Genomic DNA, 16,247 nt, shown 5'->3' with positions numbered 1-16,247 from the left:
CATTTTAGCAGCCGTGGCTGTGCAGGCTATGGATATTTCTCTAATAATATAAAATATCAAGTGAGGTATTGTTGATGTTCGATGATGATGGAAGGAGAGGTGGAGCTACGAGAGAGATGAGCTGATTATTCGCAGGGTGAGGTTGACATCCGTTGGACGAGTATGACGATTAGTATTACGAAGACAGTCAGTTGAAACGGGTAACTCAAACAAAATTTAGCAATGAAAAATCCTTTTACGAAAGAAGTTGTAGTGAATAGAAGATGCAATGTTTTCTCTTTCTTTGTTTAACTCTAGCATGCATGGACACCTTGGTATGGGGATACTCATGTATTTTGTGGGAATTATGGCCACTTGCAAGTACATGTACGAAAAACGGACAATTTTCCAAACTTTGAGGCTCCATAAGTACAACAAAGTGAATGCGTATTCCTGCGTGCCAAAGCGTAATATGAGGATTTTGCGACCATAATGCGAGAATCCATGAAAGCATAATTCCATAATTTCGCGAGCATAATCCGCCGGAGCCTAGTGTGTACGCATGCGTGTGTGTGTGTCCGCGCGTGCGCGCGTGTGTGTGTACATGTGTGTGTGTGTGTGTGTGTGTATGTGTGTATGTATGTGCCTGTGTGTGTGTGTCTGTCTGTCCACACACACACAGGCACATACACACACACACCTATTTTGACGTTCTGACACCCATCATCCGAGTCGATGATAGCGATGCTACAGCAGAAGCCATAGCAACTTGTGCTGGGATTGCATCATTCAACAGCTTCCAAGGTTGAAGAATTGACCGCCACTATTCAGCCTGGTCTACACCACACAGCTATGAAGTGGCTCACACACACACACACACACACACACACACACACACACACACACACACACACACACACACACACACACACACACACACACACACACACACATACATACACCACGCACATACACATACGCACACATCCACGTGCATATACGCACACCTCAGACCTCAGACATGCCCATCGCGGGAGCGATGATAGCGAACAGCTATACATAGCAACTTGTGCTGGGATTACACCATTCAACAGCTTGCAAGGCTGATGAATTGACCGCCACTATTTTTAGCCTGGTATCCACCACACAGCTGTTTGAAGTGACTTTTTCTGGCCATTGAATCCCTATTTTTCATTTTATTTTTCATTTTTTTTATTTTTTTATGCACACACGAACATAGACACACGCATATACATGTAGGAACACAATAACTATAATAATTTGTATGTGTGTATTATACACACACGTAGTTGAAGAATACTCGTCATATAATTCTAATATCATCATGAGATCCTACTAGAGAGGAAACTAGTGAATTGCAAAAAAAAACATCTAAACATTACTACACTATTACCAGATGAAAATATTTGCCAAGAAACATGCGACCAGTATTACATTGCACTATGCACAAGTAAGAACTATGTGAGTGGCAAGGTGATGATGCTATGAATATTAGTTCTCAATAAACATTTTCATCTGTGTTTTCTATTCTCTCATTTCTACTCACTCTATACAAGAAACATTTAAACAAAATTCACTTAACAATCTCCAAACATACAAACAGACATACAATGTATATGTACATGTATATGCAAAGAAATGATCACACATATCAACTAAAACCACATCAACAAAAACCAACAATTCAATGACAATAATTCTATCAGCGACAGTCCAGAATTATCGAAAAAAATCACGGAGTGAAAACATCTATTTACAGGGTCCAAAGTCTAAAGGTCAAAGGTCAACACAGTGATCCCTCAAACTGACTGAAAATGAAGAAAGGAATGTCCATCGGCAACACAAACGTACAGACACACATGCATACAAATACACACACGCTCAATTATTTTACATACACGCACATACAAGCACGCACACACAGCAATACTACCACGCATGCACACATACACACGTGTACTCCTAATCACGTACACAGACGGACTGTATGCCAGGAAGAAGTGATAGACGAAAACGAAGCTTTCTGCATAAGGACAGAAATCCGTCCATGACAATGCTCTCACCTCCTCATTCCTCACTCTCACTTTCTCCTTCATCGCCATACTCGTCGTCTTCTTCTTCGTCATTCTCCACTTCGTCGTACCAGCGAAACTGCCAATACTGCAAATTCAGATCATCTCTGGCCATGGCACTTAGAGCTTCGCGCAGCCGCGGAGACACTAGAGCTCTTTCAGGCATCCACAGCTCCTTCAGAGATGAGCAGCTCTCGACAGCGGTGGCGAACAGCTTTGCTTCGTCGTCAGCATCTCGGAAATCATTCCTCGCAACTCTGAGCAGGGAGAGCTTGGGCAGACTGGGCAGCAGGGACGCAAGCACCGGCAGAGCTCCCGACAATAGGCAGTCGTCGTCCAGGTACAGCTGCTCTAGGCGTCGGCACTGACTCAGCTCACCACGAATGGTTTCCAGGGAATCTCCAGTTAGCTCATTGCGCTGGAGTGAGAGGATCTCCAAACTCTCGTGTTGCTGTTGAATGATTCTACTGACGATCGTAGCCGAGTTCTGCTTCATCCCAACCTTGCTCAGCCTCAGCCATCTCAGCCTCAGTGCTCCTAACAATGGTGCTAGCTGGGTTAGACCCTCCATATCCAGTACGCAGTCATTGAGATTGACGTACTGGAGATCTGGGCAGCTGCTGCAGACTGTGGTGATGACGTCAAGGTTGACTGCTGGATCGGTGCACTTTTGACCTCCAAGGTCCACTCCCCGCAGTCGCGTACAGCGGTGTGTGTTGATGTGGACGGTGGCCATAACATTGCTGCTGAACAGGTTCTCGGTTGTGTAGAGTTGTCGCAGTGTTGACGTGTTGGATGCGATACACGCTGCGATATGGGCCGTGTGACGATCTGTTAGGTTGTTCCCTGCCAGGTTGATGAGCGTAAGATTGCGTAGTAGAGCCATGCCATCAGCCATGCAAGCGTACCCGGTATCACCTATACCACAGTTCTGCAGGGTGATGCTGGTGATGAACTGGTGGTGGTGAATCATGACTGCGTTGATGGCCTGACAATCGGAGGGCGAGAGAGGAACGCTGCCGAAATCTACTCCGTACTGCTTGCTGATGGCTTGCATGCTGGGGATGTCTTGGATGCTGCTGTGCTTGGTGTTGACGTGCTCGGCGAAGACCCGGAAGGCGTAGAGGATTCGTTGCTTTCGTTCCGCGGCTGCGTTTGGCTGAGCTGCTTCGTCGGATTGGGGAACTGGCGGAAGCTTGGACGTGGGAGTGACGGCGAAGCATTGAATGGCCGATCCTTGTGCCTCGTTGGCCAGGCAGTCGTGCAAAATTTGTGTACTGGCACTCGGGACCCGATCCGTCCAGATGGTTAGCAATGAACGAACGAAATGCTGGCAGGTGATTCTGGTGACGGCTGGGTCAATCCTGCGGCGGACCACTTCCGGAGCAGACACCAGGCCGATCCTGCCAGCCAGTAATTCATCTGCAAGATGTTCTGCTTCGTCGAGTGAGAGAAAGGAAGAAACATGGTCGGCCCAATCCATGATGTGGTCATGCGTTGTGAAGAGAAAACAGGTGACGTTGTGCCCTTCAGCTCCTGTGACGTCCTTGCTGTCGTGGTGTGGCTGAGTGGAGGGTGTGGACTGCGGATTGACAATGGCTTCAATCAGCGCATTGACGGAGTCGCTGTCCAGCTCAGTGGCGAGTAAGCGCCAAAACATGTTGAGGCTGCCCGTGAATGCTCCAAGGCGCTGCACAAGCCAGGCGACATCAGCTGCACTTGGACTGCGGCTAGCGAAGTAGCGAGATGCTAGAGCTTCCTGCAGTGCCAGATGGCTGAAACGCCATTGCGGATGGGCCTGTGACAGTGGCTTATCACAGGCAATGAGAAGACCAAGTGAACGAGCTGCTGATGATACTGAAAACATGCTGAAATCAGCCTCGTTGAAGACGACCTTCCGCCGGATGAGCATGTGGAAAGCGAACTTGGCGAGATCAAGGAGGCTGTTCTGGATTCCGTCAGTGACATCATCCAACTTTTCGTATGGTTCAGTCTTCTTCAGGCCTTTCTCCGTCTTTGGTTGGATAGCGTTGAGTATCATGGAGTTGAAGATCGTGCTTAGCGTATCGGGTATGTCTCGCTGGTTGGAATAGAGCTGGCATATGCTGGTAGCGTACAGTGGAGTGCGCATGATTGCAGCCAGTTGAGGATTCCTCTTCAGCTTGTCCAGGAGACTGCACGCTTTCTCAGCTGAGAGGACCTTGTGGACGTACTTCTCTAACTCCTTCTGCTCGAAACCCAAGAGCTCGACGCGTCGGTGGAATACAACCTCTGGGTTGTGGATGAGATTCATTGCCTCCGTGGAATGGCGTGACGTTATGATGAGGCGCACACCTGGCAAGCGTTTTCCGGCGATGACATCCTGGACGTACGGGCTGCACTCGTCTAGTTTCGTTTCGTCCAAGCCATCAAGTATGATGCAGACTCTCTCTGGATGGGCTTTCACGTACGCACAGATCTCAGATTGATCAGTATCCGAGATGATGTCGTGACTCCTCAAAGCCAGAAGCTCAGCAGCACACGTAGCTTGACGCACGGAAGGCAAGCGGAGTTCAAGGGCGAACACCAGAGCCATCTCTTGCCAAATGCGACCCAGTGCCCAGTCGTAAGGACCTTTCTTGGTAAACAGCAACGTCTTCCCCCACCAGCGCAAGAGAGGGCAATGGTGCGGAACGTTTCCCTCCCCGGGGCTAGTCTCATGGACTTCTTTGCTTTGAGGATGTTGGCCAGCTTTATTTTGCGCAGTTTCTTTGCAGCTGAAGCGAGGGAGTGTGTGAGCTGCTCAATACCAGCACTGCTGCCTAGGTTGTCAGCATTCAGCTTCTGCATTCTTGCACTAAGCTCTTCAAGTGAGACAACATGCAAGTTTGCGTAGATCTCATCCATGTTCAAACTTCTCACCTCCTCTGTGCTGCTGTCCTCGACCAGAGTACGGACATTGGTGTAAATTGCACATAACGAATCACGGAGCTCTCTGACAGCCTTTGGCAGCGAAGACACCCTCCATCTTTGCGGTCTCTTTGTCTGAGGTCTGCCCTGGTTTGGTGATGGGCAAGATCTCTTCATGGTAGCCCACAGCTGCTTGAGCAGCGGCAGCTACAGTTGACGGTGACTTACTCTAAACTAGCAGTGATGGGGGTGAGTGTAACAGGTTTGCTAGAACCAGGCGAGTAACCGGCACACATACACGTATAATCTATACCTATGGCTGGTGCGGAAATCGTATCATTTTCTTCTTCAGTATTCTGCTAGGAGTGATACTGTAGACGGTCAGTTGATAATTTCATTCAAACTCTGACAAGCACACAGCAGTCTTGCTCTTGCTACTACAACACCACTACCCGTGACTGTACTACTACTAGTACTACAGCTGCTGACAATGCTACAGCCAGTAGCTACTATTCTACTGTATGAGTGTGTGTGCGAGTAGGTTCAACGGTTTCTCCCTTGCTACCGTAACTGTGCTGTTCTATACTGCAACACTCTACAGCACTGTCTACTGTAGTGCATTGTGTGTGTGTGTGTGTGTGTGTGTGTGTGTGTGTGTGTCCCGTTTTCAGAGCTGATCGGTCTTGAGTCATAGACATGTCGACAGTCTCTGACGTCACAAAGGCGTCTCTCTTGTCATTTTACAGAATGCACCTGTCATGATTGACCAGCAGAAATTAGACAGCAAACTCAAACTTAGACTACACCTTACACACTGGTTCATATTATTACAGGGTGCGACAGAGCTCTCGGCCATTGAAGAAAATGTTGAGTCACATCCACTCCATTGCGCTCTTTAGCCGACTAGACCTTCCTGCACACAACCATAACCATTGCGAGGACACTTCCGTAGTAGATATTGATAAACTCCTTCAGACAGCTGTTTCGCTAATACATAGCTCATCAGTGAAGGTAGATGTTGAATGATTAAAAATATAGACCAAACTGCTATTATATAGGGGGTTTCCACATACAAAACTGGCATAGCTGAGGTGATAACGCGGGAAAAGGAAAGTGTGCAGACACTGCAGACACAAAAACGAGCACTAAATGACGGTTTTCGAAAAGGGGGAACACAGAGCACTAAATAATAATAATAATAATATCTTTATTAGGATGACCCAGAGGCTTGTCGCCTATCAAGGGGTTCACCGCTTAAATGATCGCTAAATATTGGACGCTCGGGCACTGTAATACGAAATAGTGGTAGCGACTTCGGCACATGGTTGTTAGGAAAGGCTTTGCTCCCCACACTGGCTTGAGTAGGCTGGGGAATATTGTGTCTGAAGAGGACCACTTACATAGTGCTCTCCAGCCCAAACATCACCAGGGATACAAACTTACAGCTCGACAAACATCTCGTGACCACCAGATAGCAGCGTGAATCAGTGTCACTCCTGGACGGCGAGAGCAGACGTCCAGGACCACAACCCTGTCACCTCTAAACCAGCTAGTCGCAAGCCTGCGCTTGGCACAACAGTACGGTTGCGACTTCGGCGATGATTGTTAGGAAAGGGTTTGCTCCCCACACTGGAGCTCGCGCTATTCCGCCAACTTGACTTGACACTTGACTGACTCACGACTGCCATCCAAAGCACACGCGAGAAGTCCATCCATCGAACCTTCGACTCTGCAAACCTGCAAGAAATCATCACTTCCTACTGCCTAGCTGAGCAGGGAGTGGTGCTTTCTTGCAGGTTAGCAGAGTTGAAGGTTCGGGCAAGGAAGTGATTACAAGTGGAAGGAAAACGCTGCAGTACAGTTGGAGAGTTCTTAGAAACACACATCGCATTTATTATGTTAAACACTTTGCTGTATAGTTTACTTCGAAGTAGTACAGAAGCCTCCCCCCCCCCTCCCCTCAGTTATGGTCCGTATGGAACACACTACAGATTGACAGTAGATCTACTGTCGGCCGTCGAAGATTGAATAGAGTAGAATTTTACCAGGTGTACGATAGTCTACAGAGTATAGTACACGGTGGCTCAACTGCGTAGACAGTTCTGCATGAGTAAAAATAAGAAGAGTCTAAGCTACACGGACCCTGAACCCGCAGTTCTTCAACACCAGACAGAACTGTAGCCAGTATGATCCGTGTCATTGCTCAGCTCTACCTGTTCAAAACACGCATGATACATTACATACAGTACACAGGTATCACGTGACTATACTCTAGTATCACACTGCATGTGTTTGACATATCAGACGAGATTACTATGTTCAATAACAGTATTCCTGGTGACATGGTGGCTGTCTACATTACGTTTCTCACCTCATTCTTTGTAACTTGCTTCATCTTTGCCTAACCTTTCGTTCCTACCCCGAAATAAAGACAAAAACTTGGCTAAGAAGGAAATCAGCAGCCTGCGGCCTGTTTATCATTGACGTAATTCTACCTGAAGTTGATTGTTCCAACTAGGAACACACGCTTCTTGCCGAACTTGACACTTGACTGACTCACGACTGCCATCCGGAGCACACGAGGAGCACGTCGCACCTTCCACTCGGCAAGCCTGCAAGAAAGCACCACTCCCTGCTCAATACACGGTGTTTCGGGGAATTCACCCCTCATCAGTTGAGCTTGAGTAGGCTGTGCTACCTGGAGCTTCACGAGGTGTTTGTCGCGCTGGAAACAAAGCGTCTCTGTAAGTTTGTATCCCTGGTGATGGTTTGGCCTGGAGAGCAGTATATAAGTGGTGCTTTTCAGGCACAATCTTCCTCAGCCTACTCAAGCTCAACTGATGAGGGGTGAATTCCCCGAAACACCGTGTATTGAGCAGGGAGTGGTGCTTTCTTGCAGGTTTGCCGAGTGGAAGGTGCGACGTGCTCCTCGTGTGCTCCGGATGGCAGTCGTGAGTCAGTCAAGTGTCAAGTTCGGCAAGAAGCGTGTGTTCCTAGTTGGAACAATCAACTTCATGACTATTACCGCCGAAGTCGCAACTTCTAAGTTCATATTGTTGTCCCTCACGCGGACGTGCGACTAGTTGTTGGAGGTGACAGCGTTGCGAATAGCTATCTGGCTCTCAACGTCTGCTTATCACAACTCCATGAGCGACTCTGACTCACGCTGCTACCTGGAGCTTCACGAGGTGTTTGTCGCGCTGGAAACAAAGCGTCTCTGTAAGTTTGTATCTCTGGTGATGGTTTGGCCTGGAGAGCAGTATATAAGTGGTGCTTTTCAGGCACAATCTTCCTCAGCCTACTCAAGCTCAACTGATGAGGGGTGAATTCCCCGAAACACCGTGTATTGAGCAGGGAGTGGTGCTTTCTTGCAGGTTTGCCGAGTGGAAGGTGCGACGTGCTCCTCGTGTGCTCCGGATGGCAGTCGTGAGTCAGTCAAGTGTAAAGTTCGGCAAGAAGCGTGTGTTCCTAGTTGGAACAATCAACTTCATGATTATTACCGCCGAAGTCGCAACTTCTCAGTTCGTAATTCTACCTGTTTATCAATGACGTAATTCCACCTGCACCACATGCGCTCTCTGACTGACCTCATCACACCAGCAACACGACTACAAGAAGTAGATACTGATAAATAGAATTTCCTCCACGCAGCGCTGTTTCCACAATTATTAAGGTTTCATCAAGGAAGGTTAAGAATACTGAATAAATGGCTAGAATTATTTAGGATATTTTACAGAGAATAACTGTGAATACGAAGAAGCGCGATTCCTCGTTTTTACGTGACAGACGTGCTAAATGCTAACACATGGATAAGAGGTGGAAGATTACACTGCTACTCGCCATAGCTGTACTGACGACAAACATTGTATATAAACATGTACATATGATGCTGAAGGAGCAACAGATTCTAGAATTCTGAAATACATGTAGCATACTGAATATACAGCTGACAGCACTGCAGGCAGACAGGAGAGAGGTGTCTGGGGCATTCAAGTGTACAACACGTAGCGCTGCGTTTTTGTCCAACAATTCATTGTCAGTATATTGTCAGAGCGTGTGACATTTGTCACAATACTGACGCATGATTCTGACATTGAATGAACTGACTTTTTCCTCTATCACGTACATCGTACACACACTGTATTGGCATACACTACCTGTATACCCAACAGTCCTAGCTCTCTACTTGCCATGATTGTGTTGCATACACTACCTGTATACCCAACAATCCTAGCTCTCTACTTGCCATGATTGTGTTGCACACACTACCTGTATACCCAACAATCCTAGCTCTCTACTTGCCATGATTGTGTTGCATACACTACCTGTATACCCAACAATCCTAGCTCTCTACTTGCCATGATTGTGTTGCATACACTACCTGTATACCCAACAATCCTAGCTCTCTACTTACCATGATTGTGTTGCACACACTACCTGCATACCCAACAATCCTAGCTCTCTACTTGCCATGATTGTGTTGCATACACTACACATGTATATAGACCATTGAGATGTTTCATAATTCCAGTCGATATTGCTATAATTCCTGTCCAGACTTCATAGTGTGATATTTGTACCATGACGTCATTACCAGCTATATGTAGCTCTGTTGCGCGCGTATCAGACCTAACAAGGTGGTAACAGCAAACTGAACACACACAAACACTGCTCTCCACTACACTGTACTAGGCATACAGTTTAGGTCACGTGTGCGGATAGGGGAAATCCCCTACACTATACCTGTACAAGTACAGAACAGTTGAACGATGCTGGCAAAGGCAGTGAGTGTAATGCCATTGGATCTTTATGGTTTGTCAATGCACGTTGTTTAATACTAGGGGTGAAACAATTATACCGAGTACTCGAGTACTCGCTCGGTTTTTTCAAAAATAATCGTACTCGGAATAAATCAGAGTACTCGTTCATACATGGTCCATACATTTACTACAGAAATCTGCAGTTTCAGGGCAGCAGTCGGCAGATGGTGATGTGCAGACTGTGTGGTGAACATTTGTTCACGAGTAGAGAGAGTCCAAATGACCCACCACCCAATATACCCGAGAAAAATGACTGCTACTCGGTTCAATCAGGGTTGTATCATATTATTTTAAAGCCATTGGTGTGCAATTTTTAGGAGATGAAAAATACTCGAATACTCGAATATTCGATCGGAGAAAATCAGAGTACTCGAACTCGGGATCTCAGTGCCAACTTTCACCCCTATTTAATACGCAACTGGAACTCTGTCAGGATTTCTGACACGTCCATTACAGCAGTGTATGTTGCAGAACGTGATTTGGGTGTCATTCTGGTAATCTTCAAACATTTGTCTGATAGAACTTTGAAGATTGTGTATCGCCTATAGCTTATCAGTAGAGCAGTCGACCAGTAATCGAGAGTCCCTGCGTTCCTTCAATCTACACTATGTATATGTATATATCACCGTGGTCTTTTCAGCTCAAGTCAGTGGAAGGCTTCAAATCTGTACACCCTGCAAATCACATTCGTAGTTCTCTTATGCGTTGTGAGAGTGAGAGTGGTCACTACCATCATCTACTTCCATAGTGTATGTACAGTGTACATTTACATGATGACGTCACAGGTGGTTGTTCTCAGATAGGTGAAGATTGGTGGAAAGGAGTTGATAAGTTTGACGGAATGAAAAGAGAGAAAAAAATGTGTAAAGAAAGGAATTGACGATCATCACTAAACATGGAAATGGAAGCAGGTACCTTGTCTCTAAGTCAGCCATGCTCTAACCACTGATAAGCTACTTGTATGGTGTAGTGGTCATCCAGGCACACAGTGGTCAAAATTATTCTTCAGACTTGGACACTCACAATTAGTCATATGAAAGCACACACAGTCAGGTGGTGCGCAGTAGACCTCACTGTACGCACGCACTATGCACACACAGTCTGGTGGTGCGCAGTAGACCTCAATGCACGCACGCACTATGCACACACAGTTTGGTGGTGCGCAGTAGACCTCAATGCACGCACGCACTGTGCACATACAGCTTGGTGGTGCGCAGTAGTCCTCAATGCACACACGCACTGTGCTCACACAAACTAGTACGACGACAGCCACAAAATTAGCTAAGCATTCATCAGTTGGAGGACATGATATTTTTTTGCGTGTGTGTGTGTGCGTGTGTGTGTGTGTGTGTGCGTGTGTGTGTGCGTGTGTGTGTGTGCGTGTGCGTGTGTGTGTGTGTATGTGCGTGTGCGTGTGTGTGTGCGTGTGTGTATGTGTGCGTGTGTGCGTGTGTGTATGTGTGCGTGTGTGTGTGTGTGTGTGTGTGTGTCATTTTATCTTCTGCCTTGTATTAGTGCTCCATTATGGCTCTGGGGACAGTCCCAAAAATTTCCTTATATTTGTTGCCCGGAATATATTCGTTGTTTCGGGTCCCTTTACTCATCAGTGTGTCGTAGCAGTGTCGGTCAGTCGTTTTGTTTCGGTTACAGACATGCATACATGTATCATGTTATGTATGCATGTCATTCACTATAATTATAAGACTATTGTACTCCATCGAGTATCCAAGCTGTCGTCCATCAGCCATCACGCCAGTCGATCAAATCTCCCTGTAGACAATTCAGCAAAGTCATTGTACCGTCAGGACCAGATCTAGTCCTAGCTAGAACACGTGTATGTTGAGTAGCTCGCATCAAAACATCGGTCAATGACTCAGTGACGAGGGGGCAGAGCTGGTGGTGTGTCAGCCGTGAAGATGGAATGCTACAGGCTCTGTTGACTTTACAACGGTCTCGGTCTTCTAAATACCAGCAGGACACATCCGAGACCACGTCAAAATAGACGAAAAGAAGCAAGGGCGAGGAGGAGGGTTATAGATTGTGAGAAACCAAGAATCGTTGAATGAATGAATCAGTGTTTGGCGAGGGTAGCACTCCACATGTTGCAATAGTCCGTTGTTCAGATCTAAGCTGTGTACATCAACCCAGTGAATGTTAGAGACGGGACTACATGATGTATTTACCTACTTTTCAGTATGGTGTGTGATGGTTGAGATGTCCGTATTGACTACAGACCTTGTGTGTTGTACAGTGTAAACCTTGATCGATCTCGACCTGGAGTAGGTGCAGTGTGACTACGACCATGAGCAACGTGTGTGTAAACAAAACCAACCTGGACACCAGTATAGTAGCAGTCAACGGAGAACAGGGACTGACTAAGGGATTGCATATCATTCACCATCCACATCACACCATCGCCTGCGGGGACCGTGCTGAGAACGCATTTCAAGGAGCTGTCCAAACATACCAGACTTTGACATACGCTTGTCATACATTCGTGCTATGTGTCCAAACTAGCCTAATCCATTCTCCCTGATGATGGCTGCTACTTTGTAGCAATCTATGTGGTGTGTGTTGGCAGGTAGCAGGGTAGTGGAGATGACTTGATGGTGGCACAGCTGCTCTTGCCGTGACTAATGATCATACATGTACTGTAGATACTGGAAATGTAATAGATGTCTTCCCAGTACACCTCTCCACTATATACACTGGAGAGTAGTGAACACTAAATGTGATGTACACTTGACATCCACAACAAACAGATCATGAGTGCAGAGATAGATGCAGGAACAATGTTTTTCTTTCTGAAACTGAGTGGGTTGGAAATCATCACATCCTGCGCTTCTGCTGCAAGATTTACAACTGTGTCTATATAGTTTATGCTGCATGCTACACACACAGGTCAATCCATGGCTAGGGATAACGGATATAGCTGGTTGGTATATCGGCTAGCACTATCTGATGTAGCAATCAGCTATGTATGAATGTCAGTCTCAACGAGGTGGCAGGAACAGTACTGGGTGAACAGTATCGTCTTCAACACGCAAATGACCCGTTCCCAATGGTAGTCTCAGCTTTCACATACATACGCATACTTGTTACTGAGGCAGACAGGTGTTGAAAATGTATTCGTAAATCCTACTAGATTTGTACTGCTGGGGACAACTACCAAACAAACATATTAAACCTAAAAAAAAGATAACACTCTTGTAGCGACACAATCAGCATACGTTATTGTTACAGTACTTCTGTGATATTTCCACTATTGTCACATTGTCTTGAGTAGCAGACAATTCTCACACTTCCTACCAATGTTCTGTGGTGATGTGCAAATTTTGTAGCTGTAGGTTATTTCTGTTTATGTAAATCACACCAGTAGAGAACTTCCCCTATATATAGTCATATAGTCTTGCGGTCTCTAATTTCACATTTCATTTTCATTCTATATGATGGTCCTGATGACAGAAACGTTTGATCATTCACTTGAAAACGTATCGCTATGACTACTGTAGCAACCGTTGAGTGTCAGACAGACTTTTGGAAAGGCGCTCCATGGGATGCAGTAAAACCTGCCGCTGATGTAGTTTATCATGTTTATAGCTTATGCATAGCTTCGTAGCAGATCACCATCTCATCACGTGATCTCATTACGTAAATATCTGCTAACCCGACCGACCGGAGTGCCTTGTGCCAGCTGTAATACTAGTAAGTAGAGGTGACTGGATGGTCGTGTGGAACAGTGCTCTCTCACTTACTTGTATAATATTACTACGTCATCTCCAGGCTCAGTGGAAAGAGAGGAGAATGTGAGGAGAGTGGGTGTTAGCCAACCATGGTGATAAAGATACGTAGAGTGATATGGAAGAGTAGCAACAGCAGACCTATCAGCAACTCATGTTATTGTTTTGTGCAATGTGCTGATAAGGACTTTTCAGAACAGTATGGAAGCGATTCAGAAAAGTTAAAACGAGGGTTGTTGCAAATGCTGAGACACACAAGATATTAATTATGGAAGCTCTTTTTAATGACTGACATTCCATACTTTAGTATGACGGTATGTATTGCCAGCATAAACCAACTCTGAGTGATGAAATGTGCATAGCGACGTAGGCGAGGATGAGCGTGTCCTGTCAAGATCTTTCCACTGTCAGTTGTAGGATTGACAGTTTAGCAGATCAGTAGATGACTACACACACTAACCTCCTGTACACAGATGCAAGTGAATAGTTTAGCAATGCCGGTGAGCTGTGTAATGATAGAGAATTTCTCTGTCATTCTGCTAGTCTAGTGCATACATGTCAGTGTGGGAGACAGTGCTACTGTAATAGGTAGCCGAGTGGTAGGCGCGGTGAAATCAACAATAATTACTTTTATTCTACTTTCAGGTACACACCTGAGATATAATCGTTCGTGAAAGAAGAAGCGGCAAAATAAATAACTTTCTCTCCGGTGCTCACCTAGAGGCTGAATCCTTATTCTTCGAGTTAGCTTTCATTGCTATCCAATCTAATCTAATCTTCTCTTCATCAAAACAGAAATGCGCAGCCGCTTATATGCAGCAGACGCCGTACGCTTACATACGGAGATACACTAAATATACATCAGGCAAAGCTCCGTATTAGTTCCGTACTGCTTCCGTATTGGTCGGGCAGGGATACTACACCCTCCCTTCCTACAGATAATCACGCCCTCGTGATTTTCAAAAAATTAGTGAGAAGTTACGAACAACAGCGTCAACCGGAAGATGGCAAATTATATCGGAAATGATAACGTTTAGAGTAGACAGAAGAAATGAACTGATAACAAATCATAAAATAGAAGTAAAAGCACACCAGGTTCACACGATCTCACGGGGTCAAAAGGGAAAGAACTGTCCTCCAAATAGGACCTGAAACCACAGCACTCTTGCTGCACTACGCTGGCACAACCCGCCAGGAACATCGCAGTTCAAAAACCGAACTGAATACACTATAACTATAAGGGGCGTTGTCACACACATTGTCCCACGTTAGCTGGGTAAACCGTGGCTCACCATGATCAGACGCCTACCGAACTAAACTGGATTCACACACTCGCATAAAGGAAGACTGAAGAGAAAAGGGAGACTAAAGGAAGACAGGAAAGAAAATGCCATACCTGGAATCAGCGTTAGTAACCACGGCGGCGGCTGGAGCTATGGCGGAGGGCGAGCCAGGTTTTATCTTCATCTTGGTTGAGCCGGTGACTCAGAGCGGCTAGCTCGGCGTCAGACAAATAACCTCCCTCCTCGTCTTGAATCGTGGTCTTCACGTTGTCGATTGCATCGCTTTGCGCGACGTAAAGAGTGATTGTCTAGCCAGGAAGAGTGTTGACGAAAATCTGCATCCCACCACGGAGACGAAGTACCAAGTGAATAGTGGACTCCTGCTGAACGTTGTAGTCACTCAGGGTTCGGCCGTCTGCCAACGGCGTGCCGGCGAAAATCAAACGCTGCTGGTCTTGGGGAATACCCTCCTTGTCTTGGTCAGCAGCCTGCATGTCGTCCTCCTCATCAGCTTCGCCATCACCACCGGTAGTATACGTGTAGGTAGCGGGTCGCTTGGAATCGCCATTGGAGTCTCCAGTGGACGCCATGCGGAGGGAAGGGTGATCCACGCTAGCACCCTGACTGAGCTGCAGGCTAATAAGCAGTGCCAGGCCGAGGAAGGCAAGAAACATGATTCTCATCTTGATTCGTCGCACGGAGCTGTAGCGGGTTGAGCCATCGGAGTCTGGGGTCGAATCACGTTGTTTTATTTAAAACTACACCGCTGCTACCAATGTAATGGTTAGCCTCGTCTTGCCGCTGCCACCAATGTAATAGGTAGCCGAGTGGTAGGCGCGGTGAAATCAACAATAATTACTTTTATTCTACTTTCAGGTACACACCTGAGATATAATCGTTCGTGAAAGAAGAAGCGGCAAAATAAATAACTTTCTCTCCGGTGCTCACCTAGAGGCTGAATCCTTATTCTTCGAGTTAGCTTTCATTGCTATCCAATCTAATCTAATCTTCTCTTCATCAAAACAGAAATGCGCAGCCGCTTATATGCAGCAGACGCCGTACGCTTACATACGGAGATACACTAAATATACATCAGGCAAAGCTCCGTATTAGTTCCGTACTGCTTCCGTATTGGTCGGGCAGGGATACTACACTACTGTCCTCACTGCATGACTATAGCTGATCAGTGATGATGCGTATTCTCATACTGCCTGCCGCTGCAATACTTCAAATCATCAACAGCTCTCATGACAGATCAAAATAATCATCAACAGCTGGCATGACACGTCAAATCTTCAACAGATCTCATGACAGATCAAAATCATCAACACCTGGCATGACAGGTCAAATCTTCAACAGATCTCATGACAGATCAAATCATCATCAACAGTCTTATGACAGATCAAATCTTGGACAGATCACAAGACGTATCAGTCTTGAGAA

At 46.2% G+C, this 16,247-nt stretch overlaps 1 protein-coding gene across 2 annotated transcripts in view; it reads left to right on the top strand.

Annotated features, from left to right (window-relative positions):
• The window catches only part of LOC135820732 (uncharacterized), a 76,802-nt gene that overhangs the window by 1,450 nt on the left and 59,105 nt on the right, over positions 1-16,247 (top strand). The window lies entirely within an intron of this gene.

This window comes from Sycon ciliatum, chromosome 7 (genome assembly GCF_964019385.1).
Source record: "Sycon ciliatum chromosome 7, ocSycCili1.1, whole genome shotgun sequence".
Taxonomy (NCBI): Eukaryota; Metazoa; Porifera; class Calcarea; order Leucosolenida; family Sycettidae; genus Sycon; species Sycon ciliatum.
The sequence above is the reverse complement of the archived record's forward strand: the minus strand, read 5'-3'. Positions and strand labels throughout refer to the sequence as shown.